Source organism: Chlorocebus sabaeus, chromosome 20 (assembly GCF_047675955.1).
Source record: "Chlorocebus sabaeus isolate Y175 chromosome 20, mChlSab1.0.hap1, whole genome shotgun sequence".
Classification (NCBI taxonomy): Eukaryota; Metazoa; Chordata; class Mammalia; order Primates; family Cercopithecidae; genus Chlorocebus; species Chlorocebus sabaeus.
In genome coordinates, this window is record NC_132923.1 from 36,760,568 (window position 1) to 36,780,068 (window position 19,501).

The window sequence follows — 19,501 nt, forward strand, 5'->3', positions numbered from 1 at the left end:
TTATTACCCCCACTATAAAGACAAGGAAACTGAGTCCCCAAAGTTAAGTAACTTGTTTAAGATCACAGTGAGCAAGTGAAAGAATGTGACTTCAATTGCATCCTCAGTGATTCTGTTCAGTAAACCCTACATCTGAGGCACTGATGCTACATCCATGGCCTGGTAATCAATACGGTTTTAGAAATTGAATTGGAATGTTGTTGACTTTGTATATGGCTATGCCAACAGTGAGTCTGTTTTCTTGATTCTAGGATATTCTTGCTTATCTAAGACTCTAGCATCTCAGACATCCTTCAGGAAATCTCTGCCTGCTGTGCCCTCCCTCCCATGGGTCTATGTTAGGTGCTCCCTGGAGCTCCTTTGCTGTGGATATATTGTGCCATGTTGTGTAATAACTCATTATCCCACTAGATTTCTTAAGACAGGGACTGTGTTTTCTGTTTCTGGAGAACAGAATTATAAAACTATCTACACTACTTTGATATACTAAGAAAAGTATATTTTGTTCTTTTTGTTTGTTTGAAGTGAAAGGTCTCACATATTTATTGCTGAATCTGGCCTACCAGTGCACAAACAGCACATACACAGAGAAAAAATTACATTCCCAATAAAACATGTCCAACTGTCCAGATAGTGGTGACATTTTCAGCTTGATATGGTAAGATGGTTGTGACCTTGACACAGCATAAATATGTGTGCCATCTCGTGTGTAATTCCTTACAGACCCAGCTTTGTTCTTCTCCAGTGTCTCCTTTTGGAGTTCTACCTGATTTACCAGTTTTCTTCTGGATCCACTGGGGGATGGGATGATTTTGCTTTTGTTTCTTGACCAGGAAATGTTTAATCCTGAAAGTCTTGTGAGAAGACATGGCAAGAAGCAGAGTCAAGCACACACCACGATGGCAGAGAAAGGAAGAAAGAATATCTTATTCTTAAAAGCTTCTCCAATTTCCTTTACCATTTCCTAACTGCTAGGCAGGTATGGGAAAACAAAAATAGTTTTAGTCTAATCTGATTGGAAACTAATTCTGAGCGAATTATTTAAATAATGTTTTTAACCCAGTCTCTTTGAAATCATTTTTCTATCGTTTCGACGCCCCTTTCTCTCTCTACTTTGTTCTAAGAGATGTCTAGTACAAGGAGCAGGATCTCACATGAACTGGTTGCACTGGGGGAGCTGAACTCTGTGACCTTGAAACTGGTTGTTGTGCAGGGGCTGGCATCACCTAATGTATGTCTGTCTAGTCCTGTTCCTGGTTATCCTGTTGGCACAAGCTATTGATGTCTGTAGCTGATAATTTCCTGCTCATTCTTTCTTGGCTTGGCTGGAGTCTAAAGGCACCCTCCTCCCCTACTGTCTCAGCCTTTCTTGATCCTACTTTCACTGCAGACCCCTCTCTGAGTATCTAAAATGTTCTCCGCCTGGTCCAAGACCCAAGACATCCATTTCATAAGCCTTTGCTGGAATGACCTCACCTCTGTCATGGTGGATCCATAAAATGTGTACTGGGACTGAAACCCAGGTCCTATCCGTAACTGATCTCCTTGCTTTACCCTCTTAATCATTCTAGGATCCCTCTTTTTGGACCCCCTCCCCCCAACCCTTTTGCCTAGCATAGCATTCTACAACCAGAGTTCAGAACAGGGAGCAGAAGAAAAAGCCCTGTGTGCATTCAGTAAATACTGTGTCTGCTGTGTACTGAGCACTGCTGTGTGCACTGGGGATACAGTAATGAATAAAACACACAAAAATCCTTGCCTGCATGGAATTTATAATCTAGTAATCCCCTCAACCTATCTGACTTGCTTCTATCATGACGCATCAGACCGTTTCTTTCACCTCCTTCTCTTTTCTTTAGGTTTTCTCATCTTTACAATCTTTCAAACCCTTTCTTGAGAGAATGGGTTTCCCTTAGAAATATTTTTGTTTCTCAAAAATGCTCATAGTCTTGCTGCAATATCCTATTTTGAATGCCAGGTGTTAAACATTAACTCTCCTTTCTCTATGCATTTTTTCTATAACAATCCAAATCTCCTGCAGAGACAGATGGGTGTCTTAGGCTGAATGGAGAAAGTCTTGCATATTGCAAAGGCAAATAAGATCTTTAGAAATATTAACTTCATTATATTAGAAATAATAATATGCCATTCCCCCGCTCCCAGACTCCTGGCAACTGCTCCTTTCTGTCTCTATGATGTTGATGACCCTAGGTACCTCATAAAATAAAATCATACAGTAGTTTTTGTTACTGATTTATTTCACTTAGCAAAATATTGAGGTTCATCCATGTTGTAGCATGTGATAGTCTTTCTCTCTTTCTTTCTTTCCCCTCCCTCCCTCCCTCCCTCCCTCCCTCCCTCCCTCCCTCCCTCCCTCCCTTCCTTCCTTCCTTCCTTCCTTCCTTCCTTCCTTCCTTCCTTCCTTCCTTCCTTCCTTCCTTCCTTCTTTCTGGACAGGGTCTCACTCTATTGCCTAGCGGGGAGTGCAGTGGCATGATCTTGACTCACTGAAGCCTCATCCTTCCAGGCTCAAGTGATCCCACCTCAGCCTCCCGAATAGCTGGGACTGTAGGCTCATGCCACCATGCCTAGCTAATTTTGTTTATTTTTATTTATTTATTTTGTGGAGACGAGTTCTCATTATGTTGCCAGGCTTGTCTCAAACTCCTGGACTCAAGCAGTCCTCCCACCTGGGCCTCCCAAAGTGCAGAGATTACAGGCATAAGCCACCATGCCTGGTCTAAGATTACTTTTTTAAGGCTGCCTAATATTCCATTTTATGTACATACCACATTTAGTCATCTGTTAATGGACATGTGGTTTGCTCTTGGCTCTTATGAATAATGCTGTTAGGAACGTGAGTGTATTAGTTTGTTTTCACACTGCTGATGAAGACACACCTGAGACTGGGTAATTTATACAGGAAAGAGGTTTAATGGACTTACAGTTCCACGTGGCTGGGGAGGCCTCACAATCATGGTGGAAGGCAAGGAGGAGCAAGTCACATCTTACATGGATGGTGGTAGGCAAAGAAAGAGCTTGTGCAGGGAAACTTCCCCTTACAGAACCATCAGATCTTGTGAGACTTATTCACCAACACGAGAACAGCAGGGAAAGACCCGCCGCCATGATTCAATTACCACCCACTGGGTCTCTCTCACAACTTGTGGAAATTCAAGATGAGATTTGGGTGGGGACACAGCCAAACCGTATCAATGGGCAGACAATGATCTCTTTGAGATCATACTTTTCATTCTTTTGAGTACATACCCAGAGGTAGAATTGCTGGATCATATAGTAATTCTATTTTTAACTTTTTGAGTAACCACCATAATGTGTTCCACAGTGGCTGTAACATTTTATCTTCCCATCAGCAGTGCACAAAGATTTCAATTTCTTCACATCCTTACCAACACTTGTTTTCTATTTTTTGTTTTTTATAGTAGCCATCCTGGTAGATGTGAGATGGTATTTCATTGTGTTTTTGATTTGCATTTCCCTAATGGGTAGCGATGTTGAACTTTTTTTTATGTGCTTACTGGCCATTTGTATATCTTTTGGAGACATGTCTATTTAAGTCCTTTGCCCACTTTTGAATTTCTGTTGTTGTTGTTGAGTTTTAGGTTAGTTCATTACATATTGTAGATATTAATCCCTTATCAGATGTATAATTTTAAAATATTTTCTTCCATTCTGTAGGCTGTCTTTTCAAGATATTGATAGTGTCCTTTGATGCACAAAAGTTTTACATTTTAATGAAATCCAATTTATCTATTTGCTTTTTGCCTGTGTCTTTGGTGTCATATTCATTGCCAAATTCAATATCATGAAGGTTTTGCCCTATATTTTCTTCTAGGAATTATATAGTTTTAGCTCTTTCGTTAGGTCTTTGATTCATTTTGAATTAATTTTTGTATATGGGGTTAGGTAACAGTCCATTTTCATTATTTTGCTTGTGGCTATTCAGTTTTCCCAGCACTATTTGTTGAAAAGACTGTCCTTTCCCCACTGAATGGGTCTTGGTACTGTTGTTGGAAAACATTTGACTATATATATTGGGGTTTATTTCTGGGCTCTCTATTCTATTTCATCTGTTTATCTATATATCTGTCTTTATGCCAGTACCAACCACACTGTTTCAATTACTAAAGTTTTGTAGTAAGTTTTAAAATCAGGAAATGTGAGTCCTCCAATTTTGTTCTTTTTCAAGATTGTTTTGGCTATTCAGGGTCCCTTAAGATTCCATATGAATATTAAAACTGATTTTTCCATTTCTGTAAAAAAAAAAAAAAAAGGTCACCAGGATTTTGATAGGGATTGCATTGAATCTGTAGATCACTTTGGGTAGTACTGACATTTTGACAATATTAAGTCTTCTAATCCATGAACCATGGGATGGTTTTCCATTTATTTATGTCTCTCTTAATTTCTTTTAGCAATGTTTTATAGTTTTCAGTGTACAGGTCTCTTCTCAGTTTAGTTAATTCCTAAGTTTTAATGCTATTTTAAATAGAATTGTTTTCTTAATTTCCTTTCAGATTGTTCATTGGTAATGTATCAAAATGCAACTGATTTTTGTGCATTGACTTTGTGTCCTGCTGCTTTGCTGAATTCATTTATTCTAACAGTTTGTGTGTGTGTGTGTGTGTGTGTGTGTGTGTGTGTGTGGTATCTTTAGAGTTTCCTACATATCATATCTGTGAAAGAGGTAATTTTACTTGTTCCTTTTGAATTTGGATGCCTTTTATTTATTTGTCTTGATCAATCGTTATGGCTAGAACTTTCAGTATGTTGAATAGAAGTGGTGAAAGTGGTCATCCTTGCTTTGTTCCTGACCTTAGAAGAAAAGCTTTCAGTCTTTCACTATTGAATATGATGTTTGCTGTAGATTTTTTTTACATGCGGCTTTTATTATGTTGAGGTAGGTTTCTTCTAGTTTGCTGAGTGTTTGTATCATGAAAGGATGTTGAATTTTGTCAAACACTTTTTCTGCATCAATTGAGATGATTCTTTTTTATGTTTAAATTTTTTTTTTGAGACAGAGTCTTACTCTGTTGCCCAGGCTGGAGTGCAGTGGCATGATCTCGGCTCACCGCAACCTCTGCCTCCCAGGTTCAAGTGATTCTCTTGCCTCAGCCTCTTGAGTAGCTGGGACTACAGGTGTGTGCCACCATGCCTGACTAATTTTTGTATTTTTAGTAGAGACAGGGTTTCACCATGTTGGCCAGGTTGATCTTGAACTCCTGACCTCAAATGATCTGCCCGCCTCGGCCTCCCAAAGTGCTGGGAATATAGGCGTGAGCTATAGTGCCCGGCCTCTTTATTTTTTAAAGAATACACATTTACTTTTCCTTTTTGAAGTATCACAGGAAAGCCTAAGGGGCTTGAATTTGCTATATCTCATAGCAGCATGGTAAATTTATGGTTAGTATAGTGCTAACCATGATGCATTTACTGTCTTTTCAAAAGCAGCCCTCTTCTCATTAAGTTTGGTTAGGTTTTTTTTTCTTCAGTTTTGAATAGGAATTGATTTGACGCTGATTTTGTGTGTCCTTTGCCCAGCTTAGAAGGGTGGAAAACAAACCTCTCAAAAAAAAGCTCTCGGAGTGTAAGAATTCCTAAGAATGCATCAGGTATCCTGACCTAACAATTAAATGTCTGTCCTACTAGAAGGTGAGCTTATTGAGAGGAGAGAATATCTTTTCTCCGGAATCCCCAGCACCTAGAACATTGCCTGTGGTATAGAAAATACTTAATAACGTCTTGAGAAGGAATCCAAGAACAGTATATCTCTTGCCCTTTCTTCCCTCTCCTTTTCCCAAGAGAGAGTACATCAAACTCAGTAACTTCCATACAGTTAATTTACTGTGAAGTATAAATATGAAAACATTCAAGTTCTACAAATAGTGCAAAAGTGAGCAGTTATGACATTTGACAAAGTATTGTTGAGTTGATAAGTTTAGAGTTTGGTATTAAGAAAGGACTGTACTCTCTCATGTACTCCATGTCATAATTGATTGCTTTCTTTTTCCAAAGCTATATAGACTCATGCATTATTCACTTCTTAAGAGTTAAGTTGATAGATTGTCTGAGGGTACATGGCTAACCAGTAATTAAAGTCTGAATTGGAAAATAAAAGTAATTTATCTAACCTCTCAATGCAGGTCATTATTTCATATAGGTCATCACACAGTACATTGTGTAAAAATAAAAATAGATGAAGTATAATCTATGAGTGATACCTATATAGATTCTCAGTTTGATGACCAATGCAACCTAACTTTCCAGAGCACTTGAAAAAAGTATTCCACTGCCGATCAAGTAAACTTAGGGGAAAGGTCAGTGGTGTAACTACAAAGGCCAATCTATTTTAACTACCTAAAGTTTAAAAAAAGCCCTCTTCTCAATTTACAGTGACTGTGAGAGTCATTTTCCTGCTTACACAGTGGCAAAAGGTTTGTATATCTTAAATGCAGCATAGTAAAAACTCAACAGAACATTAAATTAAATTCATCAGCACTTTGAAAGTTTATTCCATGAACATAGAATACATGTTCTGACAAGGTAAATACTTCATTGGTTACACGAAAAATACTAATATGTTTTTATTTTCTATTTTTAAAAAAGTATTTTACTGGAAATAATTTATATAGAGAATTAAACATAAGGTTACATATTAAAAAGATATGAGGCTTAAATTGGATAATAATGGTATTTTAAAGTACAAATGTATGAAATATACTTTAAATTCAGAACCAGTTCAAAATTTAGCCTTTGAACTGATTTTGTAAATCATGCCATTTTTATTTAATCTATTCTGTAGGATACATCTTGACTTATCTCTTTCCTTTTTTTTTTTTTTTGACGGAATCTTGCTCTGTTGCCCAGGCTGGAGTGCAGTGGTGTGACCTCGGCTCACTGCAACCTCCTCCTCCCAGGTTCAACAAATTCTCTTGCATCACCCTCCTGTGTTGCTGGGATTACAGGCACCTGTCACCACTCCTGGCTAATTTTTGTATTTTTTAGTAGAGACAGGGTTTTGCCGTGTTGGTCAGGCTGGTCTCCAATTCCCGACCTCAGGCGATCCAGCTGCCGGGCGAGCCACTGCACCTGGCCCTTAACTTATCTCTTTCCTTCTCAAGGCTTTTGATATTATATAATAATTTTTTTATGTTGTAAAATAAAACTTTAAAAGTCATAAAAATTTGGGATACTTTCTAGTTCTCTCATGTCATATCTTAATAGTAAAACTAAAATCAAAATATCAAGCAACATTCTTGTGTTCATAATTCTGTACCGTTTAGAAGGTATGGTGACATTAAAAGATCACTTGGGTGCATATCAGGAAAGATGATTGCAGACCCTGCTGAGCCACCGACTAGCTGTGTAGGTCAGCCACTCTCAGAACCTTACTTTTGTATCAATACGATGATCTCTAATAGAGAATGGATAAATAAGAGAAAATCTACATCATGAGTAGAATGTACAGTGAGGTACTAGCCATACTTCGGAAATCAGAGGAATTTGTGCTAGACATAGTGCTGATGATACTGCATTTTAGGAAGACTTGAAGGGCTTTTGGGCAACCTAATCCATGAGATAGCTGCTTGCTGGGCAGAATATCAAGGAAGCACTGGCATGCCCTCACTGACTTGCCCTTATTCAGTGATATAAGTAGTCATGGGATGAGAAAAGGTTTTGGGGATGTTGAGACTCCTAGCAGGTCTCCCTTTCCCATAGAAGTTATAGGAATCCTGGGGGACCTGCATGGAACCAAAAATGTAGGAGAGAGTTCTGATCTTTAGTCCATTATTGCATTGTACTTTCTTTTTATTTTATTTTATTTTATTTCAATAGTTTGGGAGGAACAGGTTGTTTTGGTTACATGGGTAAGTTCTTTAGTGATGATTTTTGAGATTTTGGTGAACCAGTCACCCAAGCAGTGTACACTGTACCCAGTGTGTAGTCTTTTACCCCTCACTGCCCTCCCAGACTTCCCCTAAAGTCCTCAAAGTCCATTGTATCATTCTTGCACCTTTGTGTCCTCATAGCTTAGTTCCCACTTCTAAGTGAGAACATATGATGTTTGGTTTTCCTTTCCTGAGTTACTTCACTTAGAATGATGGTCTCTAACTCCATCCAGGTTGATGTGAATGCCATTATTTTGTTCCTTTTTAGGATTGAGTAGTATTCCATGGTGTGCGTGCATATGTATGTGTGTGTGTGTGTGTGTGTGTGTGTGTATCACCCTTTCTTTTTCTTTTTCTTTTTTTTTTTCTTTTGAGATGAAGTTTCGCTCTTGTTGCCCAGGCTAGAATGGAGTGCAATGGTGCGATCTCGGCTCACTGCAACCTTTGCCTCCCCAGTTCAAGCAATTCTCCTGCCTAAGCCTCCCAAGTAGCTGGGATTACAGGCATGTGCCACCATGCCTGGCTAATTTTGTATTTTTTGTAGAGATGGGATTTCTCCCTGTTGGTCAGGCTGGTCTCAAACTCCCAACCTCAGGTGATCTGCCTGCCTTGGCCTCCCAAAATGCTGGGATTACAGATGTGAGCCACTGTGCCCAGCCTACATCACACTTTCTTTTATTTGCTTTGTTTTGTTTTGTTTTGAGACAGAGTCTTGCTCTGTTGCCCAGGCTAAAGTGCAATGACACGATCTTGGCTCACTGCAACCTCCGCCTCCCAGGTTCAAGTGATTCTCCTGCCTCAGCCTCCCGAGTAGCTGGGATTACAGGTGTCCATCACCACGCCCAGCTAATTTTTATATTTCTAGTAGAGGCAGGGTTTCACCATGTTGGCCAGGCTAGTCTCAAACTCCTGACTTCAGGTGATCCACCTTCCTCAGCCTCCCAAAGTGCTGGGATTACAGGCATGAGCCACCGCACCCCGCCTACATCACACTTTCTTTATCCACTCATTGGTTGATGGGCATTTGGGCTGGTTCCATATTTTTGCAATTGCAAATTGTGCTGCTATAAACATGCATGTGCAAGTATCCTTTCCGTATAATGACTTCTTTTCCTCTGGGTAGATACCCAGTAGAGGGATTGCTGGATCAAATGGTAGTTCTACATCTAGTCCTTTAAGGAATCTCCATGCTGTTTTCCATAGTGGTTGTACTAGTTTATATTCCCACTAGCAGTGTGAAAGTGTTTATTTTTCACTACATCCACACTAACATCTATTATTTTTTTATTTTTTAATTATGGCCATTCTTGCAGGAGTAAGATGGTATCTCATTGTGGTTTTAATTTGCATTTCCCTAATAATAAGCGATGTTGAACATTTTTTATATGTTTTTTGGCCATTTGTATATCTTCTTTTGAGAATTTTCTATTCTTGTTCTTTGCCCACTTTTTGATGAGATTATTTGCTTTCTCTTGCTGATTTGTTTGAGTTCCTTGTAGATTCTGGGTATTAGTACTCTGTTGGATGCATAGTTTGTGAATATTTTCTCCCACTCTGTGGGTTGCATGTTTACTCTGCTGATTGTTTCTTTTGCTGTATAGAGCTTTTTAGTTTAATTAAGTTTCATCTATCTTTGTTTTTGCTGCATTTGCTTTTAAGTTCTTTCTCATGAAGTCTTTGCCTAAGCCAACGTCTAGAAGGGTTTTTCCAGTGTTATCTTCTAGAATTTTATGGTTTCAGGTCTTAGATTTAAGCCTTGATCCACCTTGAGTTGATTTTTGTATAAAGTGAGAGATGAAGATCCAGTTTCATTCTTCTGTGTATGGCTTGCCGATTATCCCGGCACCCTTTGTTGAAAAGGATATCCTTTCCCCACCTTATATTATGCTTGCTTTGTCTTAGATCAGTTGGCTGTAAGTATTTGACTTTGTTTCTGGGTTCTCTATTCTGTTCCATTGGTCTATGTGCCTATTTTTATACAATACCATGCTGTTTTAGTGACTATAGCCTTGTAGTATAGTTTTAAGTCAGGTAATGTGAGGCGTCCAGATTTGTCCTTTTTGCTTAGTCTTGCTATGAATATGTGGGCTCTTTTTTGGTTCCATACGAATTTAGGATTTTTTTTCTAGTTCTGTGAAGAATTATAATGGTGTTTTGATGGGAATTGCATTAAATCTGTAGATTGCTTTTGGCCATATAGTCATCCTGATACAATAGCATGGGATATGTTTCCACTTGTTTGTGTCATCAATGGATTTCTTTCAGTAGTGTTTTATAGTTTTCCTCGTAGAGATCTTTCACCTCCTTGATTAGGTATATTCTTAAGTACTTTATTTTATTTTATTTTGCAGCTGTTATAAAAGGGATTGAGTTCTTGATTTGATTCTCAGCTTGGTTGTTGTTGGCATATAGCAGTGCTACTGATTTGTGAACATTGATTTTTGTATACTGAAACTTTACTGAATCCATTTATCAGATCTAGGAGGTTTTTTTTTTTTTTTTTTAAAAAAAGTTATTTGTTTATTTATTTTTGAGATGGAGTCTTGCTCTATTGCCCAGGCTGGAGTGCAGTGGTGTGATCTTGGCTCACTGCGATCTCTGCCCCCTGGGCTCAAGCGATTCTCCCACCTCAGTCTCCTGAGTAACTGGAACTACAGGCATGCAAGACCATGCCCGGCTAATTTTTTTGTATTTTTGGTAGAGATGGGGTTTCACCATGTTGCCCAAGCTGGTCTCAAATTCCTGAGCTCAAGCAATCCACCTGCCTTGGCTTCCTAAAGTGATGATATTATAGGCATGAGCCACTATGCCCAGTTTAGGAGCTTTTTGAATGAGTCCTTAGGGTTTTGTATGTATATGATCATATAACTGTGACAGTTTGACTTCCTTCTTACAGGTTTTGTTGCCCTTTATTTCCTTCTCTTGTCTAATTTCTCTGGCTAGGATGGGGTGGCGTTGTACTTTCTGCAACATAATACTCCTGTTACGCGCTTGTCCTACATGTGGATCAGGCAGTGCTTTTGGCAAGCTTAGGGATGCTCTTTACAGCTGTTCTGTCCATTAACTGGAGGCTCAGCCACAGGGATTTTCATCACCACTCTCAAAGCAATAATGTTTAGTTCTAGCCCCCCAGGTATCTTGTGTCCATCTCTTCATTTCAGGTACCATGAGCTTGGATCCAAAAATGGAATATCTCAGCAATTCTGAGAAATATTTAGGAAAGTAATGGGATGGTTTTTGTTGTATGAATACTGTGGGAACCAATTTATAATTTTTATATGCACAGGGTATTATGGAATTATATAAAGATGAAGGGGACAGGTTAGGCAATATGACTGATTTTTTGTAGAATAAAACAGTACCATTTCAGAGATGGCATGGATTGCATCCAGGCTGACATAAGTAGGCAGGGTTCAGTCTCATTGGGTGAGACATAGTAGTAGCCTTAAACAGCACTACTTTTAGTTGAATGGCAGCATATTTGCTCTTGGGGTTGGAGTTGGACCAAGGTCGTAGACACAAAGAGATCCTACAGTGAGGAGGTTGGGAAGGGGCTACAAGGACCAGGCATAGTATCAGGGTCCCAGAAGTCATATTGTCTAGGATTCTCTATTGTATTGTCTAGGATTCTCCACCAGGCTCTAACCTTAGTTGCAGAATTGGAAGACAAATCAGGCCTGGAGTAGCTGGAGAAACAGAGGGAATTGGGTTTGGGGTTTAGGAAAGAGACTGCTGCTATTTAATATGCTGGGGAATATTACCCCGATGTGAAACACAGGGAAAACAGACCAATTGTAGATTTTAAAACATATCCTAGACATGGTTCTCATTGGCAGACCTTCATCTGCTGATCACATATCTTTAATTCTCCCTGCTGGACGGAGTACAAGTGAGCAGGGAGCAAGAAACTGCTCTACTGGCACTTGAGCACGTGGTTTAACTTACAAGGCATGTGCTTTACCTGAGACTTAAATGAGATGTTCTGCTCAAGTAAGTCCACAGATTTATAACTGTGAAGTTTCCACATGTTACCTGTGTAAAATATGAGCTACTGCATTTTATAATAATCGCCACGTGTATTTTCATGGCATGTTGCCAGGTGAACATGTACTGCTTTATCAGTGCTTCTAGGACTATCTGAAAAATAGCACAGGTATTCTCATGACAGTGTTATGTTAATAGGTTTGATTGGCATGAGCAAAAATTAATTCAATGACTCATAGGTAAAGGTAGCAAGCTCTGTTTTCCCATGCCACCAATATTCTAGTCTTAGATAGGTCTGTATGTTTCTATGACTGAACAAATATGTGGAGATTTGCTATTTGGGTTCCGTGGATGCTATGTTAAGTCAGGAGTCATCAATACTTTGCTGTTCAAAGTGTGACCCAAGGACCAGCAGTACTGGTGTCATCTGGGAACTTGTTAGAAATGCAAAATCTCAGGCCTAGTGTGAGACCTGCTGAATCAGAGTGTGCATTGTAACAAGATCTCTGGATGATTTGTAAGTACATTCAAGTTTGAGAAGCACTTGTCATGCCATTGTGCCTCAAGTTCTTCCATTTTTGGGATTCTTTACTTCCTACTTTTCTCAGATCTATAGGCCATTAGATAGCCAATTCACTTGAATATTTTAAACATTCTAAAGGCCGGGCGCGGTGGCTCAAGCCTGTAATCCCAGCACTTTGGGAGGCCGAGACGGGCGGATCACGAGGTCAGGAGATCGAGACCATCGTGGCTAACACGGTGAAACCCCGTCTCTACTAAAAAATACAAAAAATCTAGCCGGGCGAGGTGGCGGGCGCCTGTAGTCCCAGCTACTCCGGAGGCTGAGGCAGGAGAATGGCGTGAACCCGGGAGGCGGAGCTTGCAGTGAGCTGAGATCCGGCCACTGCACTCCAGCCCGGGCTACAGAGCAAGACTCCGTCTCAAAAAAAAAAAAAAAAAAAAAAAAAAAACATTCTAAAACTATAACTTTGTGTGGCCTAAGCTGTCTCTCTCCCTTATTATGTCAGAGAAGGAGGGCTTCTTTTCTTTTGCATCCCCTGTATAATTTACCTCTTTCTCCTAGATGATTTTTATTTTTTGGAGGCAAAGCATTACCTTTAGCTTTCAAGGGACACATTTGCTCTGTGATCAACCTGACGACGATTTTTCCCCCCATGGCATCTCCCTTAAGAACATAGATATATTGAAGTTCTGTTTATTGTTGAATTCTATCAGAAAAGGCAAATTGCCCATTAATTTCAATATTGCATATTTTTAGGCAGCTTCAGAGTACCTTTTAAATAAAAAATGCCACAGACAAAGACTACTTGGTAGCTTTCTGTCAAGTCCAACTTTTTGTTTTGTTTGACTTTTCACAACATAATAGAAATTTTAGGACTTTAGAAATTTCATCTCTTCCAGCAGTAGCTATATTTTCTGTCTTAGCCATAGGTCTTCTGTTATTTTATTCTACAACTCCAAGCCAATTAAGGGGAAAAAATCTCTTTTGGGCATTTTCTCCTTTCTGTTTTTTTAGCTTTGTTTTCTATTCCCCCCCACCCCCACCATCTTTGTTATAAAAGGAAAAAAATCCTTCATGGAACATGTCACCATTTTGGAATGTAGGTATTTATATATGCTATTTTTGCTTATGTATCAGAAGTCACCTTTAGAAATATTCTCTGTAAGTTAAGCTTAAACCATTTTAGTTGGTAAGTGTCAACATTATGGTTTGTTTCATAAGAATCCTCTTCAATTTGAAGCCACATCCTTTGTTTCTTAATTTTCTCTAAAAACCACACAGGGTGATGAAGAAATAAAATGAGAGAAGTTTGCTGAAATACATGTACAACAAGCTATTCTAAATGTCATTTATTGAATGATATACAGAATTTCATAACACGGAGTGGCATTGCCTCCCATAGCTCACTCTTGGTTAACTGAACCAATGGACTACCTAGAACTAGGAATTATCTTCGACTGGTTGAAGAAGCCATGCTTAAACTCAACTTCCTAGAAAACTGATGACATTATTTCACCCTCTTGCAGGAGCCACAACTTCCCGTGGTCCCCACTGTTCTTGGGTGCTAGACAGCTAGCTTTCAGTTGCCTCCTCCAACTAGCTAACTGCCAACCCAGACTGCCGAGCATTCAAGTTGTCTGATGATCTCTTCTGATAAAGTTACTTGCTCTGTGAGAAATGAGAGCAGCAGCGGGGTAGCGCCCCTTCCCTGGAATACTAGACTGAGTCTCCATCAGATGATCCTGGCCCCTGCATTCCGCTTCATGGGAACGGTGGGAGAATCAGAGGACCTGTGACAGGTCCTTTGTGTGGCCTAAGCTGTCTGTCTCCCTTATTATGTCAGAGAAGGAGGGCACCCCTGGACTTTATCCACTCCATGCCAGTAGCAGTCCTCTCTCCCCAGTAGTGACAACCAATAATGTCTTCAGGCATTGCCAAATGACCCCTGCAGGGCAAAATCACCCCTGGTTGAGAACCATTGCTCAGTCTTTTGTAACAACTTTTGCTAAGGTTAGTAATGACTTTCACATTGTTAAATCCCATTTCTCATCTTAATATCTCATTGGCATCTGACATTGTCAATCTCCTTCCTTCTCTTTCTTGCTTTCTTGCTTTCTTTCAACAAAGTCTCTATGTTGCCTAGGCTGGAGTTTAGGGGCACAATCTTAGCTCACTGCAACCTCCACCTCCTGGATTCAAGTGATCCTCCTGCCTTGGCCCGCCAAGTAGCTGGGACTACAGGCACCCACCACCACACCTGGCTAATTTTTGTATTTTTAGTAGAGACGGAGTTTCACCATGTTGGCCAGGATGATCTCGATCTCTTGACCTCGTGATCCATCCGCTTCAGCCTTCCAAGGTGTTGGAATTACAGGCATGAGCCACTGCATCCGGCCCCACAACCTCTTCTTTCTTGAAACATTTTCTCTTACCTCCAATGACAACTTTCTCTTAATTTTCTTCTTACCTCTTGGATTGTTCTCTCTCTCTCTTACAAAAATTTCATTTGTAGGTTTATCCACTCCCAACTGACATTTAAATGCTGGTATTCTCTTCTTTTGCCCTTTGAAAATAAGTTAAAAAATGATTCTACTATACTATTCTTAGTTGTACAACCTTGCTATAGTCATTATTTTTTTTTTCTTATATTTCATTTCTTTCTGGGACAGACATTCTGAATGTAGATATAGTCACTATTTTTATTAGTACAGATTATGCTAGGAAATAGATTTCCTAACTCTAGGAGAATTCAAACAATATTTTATGTTGGTTGAGTTAATTAAAAGAGAATGAGTAAAGTCAGAGTCTGAGTTAAACTATTACAAATTGGAAGAATATATTCAAATTTAAATTCCTATATTAAATACATAAAAAGTAGACACAATTTTTTCATAACAATAAAAACAAACATCTTCATCTTGGAAGTTCAGGATTATATAACAATGAATCATTTTAGCTTTGAAAATATATGAGTATATACTTAAGAGGGGAAAATAAGTAAATAAAACAATACGTTACAAAAGATCTTGTAAACTCTCAAGAACTCAATTATATGATGATATGATACCAAATAAATATTAATCTGACAAGAAAACCTGACTCTGCAAATATGCACATAAGAATATTTTTCTGGCACTGAGGTTACTACATTCTTTGAATTGTTAAGAATTATTTTTGTATATATTTCTTTATTTATGAGAGAGGGTCTTGGCCTGTCACCCAGGCCGGAGTGCAGTGGCATGATCCTGGCTCACTGCAGCCTTGACTTCTGGGACTCCAGCAATCCTTCCACCTCAGCCACCCTGAGTATCTGGGACCACAGGCACACACCACCATGCTTAGCTAATTTTTGTATTTTTGGTAGAGATGGAGTTTCACTATTTTCCCAAGCTGATCTCAAACTCCTGAGCTCAAATGATCCACCTGCTTCGGCCTCCAAAAGTGTTAGGATTATAGGCGTGATCCAACGCATCTGGCTGCAAGAATTTTTTGACATTAATAATTTGATAAATACCTTGCCAGATCTAAAGCCCTGAAGAAATATTGACAAAACAGTACTATATTACTATTTGTATTAGTCAACTCAGGCTGCCATAACACAATACTACAGATTTTGTGGCTTAAACAACAAAAAATTATTTCTCATGGTTCTGGAGGCTGGGAAGTCCAAGATCAGGCTGCCAGTCAATTTGATTCCTAGCAAGTGCTGACTTCCTGGCTTGCAGGTGGCTGCTTTCTCACTGTGTCATCACATGGCAGAGAGAGAGAAGTCTGGTGTTTCTTTCTTTTCTTATAAGGACACCAGACCTGTCTGATTAGATCCCCATCTTTATGACCTCATTTAACATTTATCACTTCCTCACAGGCCCTGTCTCTGAATACGGTCAACATAGCATTTTTGGAGAGGACACGTTCAGGCCATAACACTATTCAAAAGAAGGAGAGAATATTTCAATTTGGGTGAAAATGCTAAAAGCTTTCAAAGGAGGAGACTTTTAAGACTGGCTCTGAAGGGTTTGGACGTGCAGAGTGGGATGGAAAATTATACTAGGATTTGGATATTATATGGGGACAGCAGAAGGAATGCAGGATCTGTGTGGGAGTAGTGGGAATTTCAGTTTGCTTGACCTCCTATATGTGAGAAGAAAGTGAGTGAAAAATAGGGTGATTTCAAGTCTTTGAGGAAGTTGAATGAAAAGCTGTGGAGTTTGTATTTTATTCTGTGAACAACAGGAACCTACTATTTTTAAAAAGAGTGCTATGATCAAAATTACTTTCTAGGAAGATTTAATCTGACAGGGCCTTTAAGTGTGTGAAATTGGCAGCTTAGTACTGGTCTGGTTAGGGGGCTGCATTAATAGTCAGGAGTTGATGAGAACCTGATCTGTACTAGTGGTACCAAGATATTCACAAGTGAGTCAAACATCAGCCCTTCCTTAATAAGCCAGAACTCTAATGGGTGAAACATACAAATAAACTAATAATTACAATGTAATGAGACAAGTACTATGTAAGATTCAATTCACCAGAAATATGTAACAGTTTTAAACTTGATTACATAATAAAATGTCTTCAATATTTACAAACCAAAAATTATCTAAACAGAACTGCAGAGAGAAATGGACAAATCCACAGTCACAGTGGAATAATTCAAGGTAGGTTAAGCAGAGGAAATTTTCGTATGAAAGATATAGAAGATTTGAATAACACAAGTAGCTGTATTGATATAGGCTCAGTACAGAGAAAAGTATTATTGGCTCAGAGAACAAGAGAACTAGAGAACACATATTAATGTTGTTTCTCCTTTCCCCTTGCCCAAATTCTTTTTCACTGTTACCATTCTCTTATCAAAAGAAAGGGATACCTCTTATTCATTCAAAATTTTCTTTCTTTTCTTTTTTCTTTTTTTTTGAGACAGAGTCTTGTTCTGTCGCCCAAGCTGGAGTGTGGTGGTGTGATCTTGACTCACTGCAACCTCTGCCTCCCGGTTTCAAGTGATTCTCCTGCCTCAGCTTCCCGGTAGCTGAGACTACAGGCATGCACCACCATGCCTGGCTAATTTTTGTATTTTTAATAGAGACAGGGCTTCACCATGTTGACCAGGCTGGTCTCAAACTCCTGACTTCAAATGACCCTCTCACCTTGGCCTCCTGAGGTGTTGGGATTACAGGAGTGAGCCACCGCACCCGGCCACCGTTTGAAATTTTCTATGATGCATTCCCCTTTAGTATTAAAAAACTTCAGAAGAAAAATTAAAATAGTGGTGTTGAAGAAGCCTCTTTTAATCATAGCACATATACCCTTCTAGGCCATTGTCTTTCTATGACTGATATGAATGTCTGTTAAGGATGAGACATAATATTAGAAATGGGGTAATTTCATACTTTGGGGGATAACTGAATTCACTAGTTGGAGTAATGACAGTTTTTGCCTGACTACCTCACCTGTCATACTCCCACTATTACCAAATCATGAGTTACACTTAAGAGAGTCGTATCAGAGCAACACTTACTTAGGTGGATGAGAAAGGGGGACAGGAAGGACTTGGAAAGACTGGCCCAGGTACCGTAACAGTAGCCTTGTCAATCAATGGGCTGGAGTCTCTGAGAGTTGCTCTGGCAAAAAGCACTTCCTGACTAGAAACTGGGAGGAAATGACAGATGTGGCTTAACCACTAGTTACCAATAATGATGAAACAGAATCTTGTCTAAACTATCAATAATAAAATGAAAATACATCACCTATGCAGAAGAAAAGTCTCGATTAGCTTTCTATTTTCCTCAGAGAAAATGATGTAGAAAGTCATTACCATTTGAAGTGGTGATTCAAAGTGTCCAGTCAAAAACTATAAAAGAAGTGTCATAGATGTATTAATGAACATCATTGTTATATCATTTTTCTGAGTTATATGATGTTTGTAGAATTTATCTTTTAAAATTCTATAATTTGTTGAGATTTTATTCTCCTATTAAATATTTACTTTCATACTTAATTTTTTTTCCTTTATCCCACTGTTTTCTCCTAAGAAAACATACCTAATTTTTTATTCATAATGTTGTATTATTTTTCTGTAAGAGTTCTGCACCTCAAATTATATAGGCTTCAGGCTGAAAAAACTCAAATCCATCTCTGGTCCTGATACCTTTTCTCTGTTGCTCTTTCTGTTGGTCTGTTTTTCTTTTCTTTTCTTTTCTTTTCTTTTCTTTTCTTTTCTTTTCTTTTCTTTTCTTTTCTTTTCTTTCTTTTCTTTTCTTTTCTTTCTTTCTTTCTTTCCTTCTTTTCTTTCTTTTTTTTTTTTTGGACACAGTCTCACTCTGTTGCTCAGGCTGGAATGCAATGGCATAATCACGGCTCACTGCAGCCTCAACTTTCTGGGCCCAAGCCATCTTCCCGCCTTACCCGTGTAAGTAGTTGGGGCTACAGGTGTGTGCCACCAAGCTTGGATAATTTCTTTCTATTTTTTTAATAGAGATAGGGGTCTTACTATATTGCCTAGGCTGGTCTTGAACTCCTGAGCTCAAGCAATACACTTGCCTTGTCCTCCCAAAGTGCTCGGATTACAGGTGTGTGAGCCACTGAGTCTGGCCTGTTTCTCTTATCTTTGCTTTTCATGATATCATGCTCTTAAAAACAGGATCTACGCTGATATATATAAGATGTGGAACAAAATATCAAAAAATATAACCTATGATATAGTGCCCTAAACTTTAGAAAACCAGTTGTATTAAATTAAGATTAATTCCCCACTCCCAGATACTAATATTAAATATCAGATGCAAAATATGTGTAGTCTTTGTTCACATCCAATAGGAAAAATATGAAAACATACAATATCTTTTTTTAAAAATTTTTAATTTTTATTGATTTATTTATTTTGAGATAGGATCTGACTCTGTTGCTCAGGCTGGAGTGCAGTGGTATGATCTTGGCTCACTGCAACCTCTACACCATGGGCTCAAACCATCCTCCCACCTCAGCCTCCTGAGTAGCTGGGACTACAGGTGTGCACCACCGTGGCCAGCTAATTTTTGTATTTTTGGTAGAGACAGGGTTTCACCATGTCACCCAGGCTGGTCTTGAACTC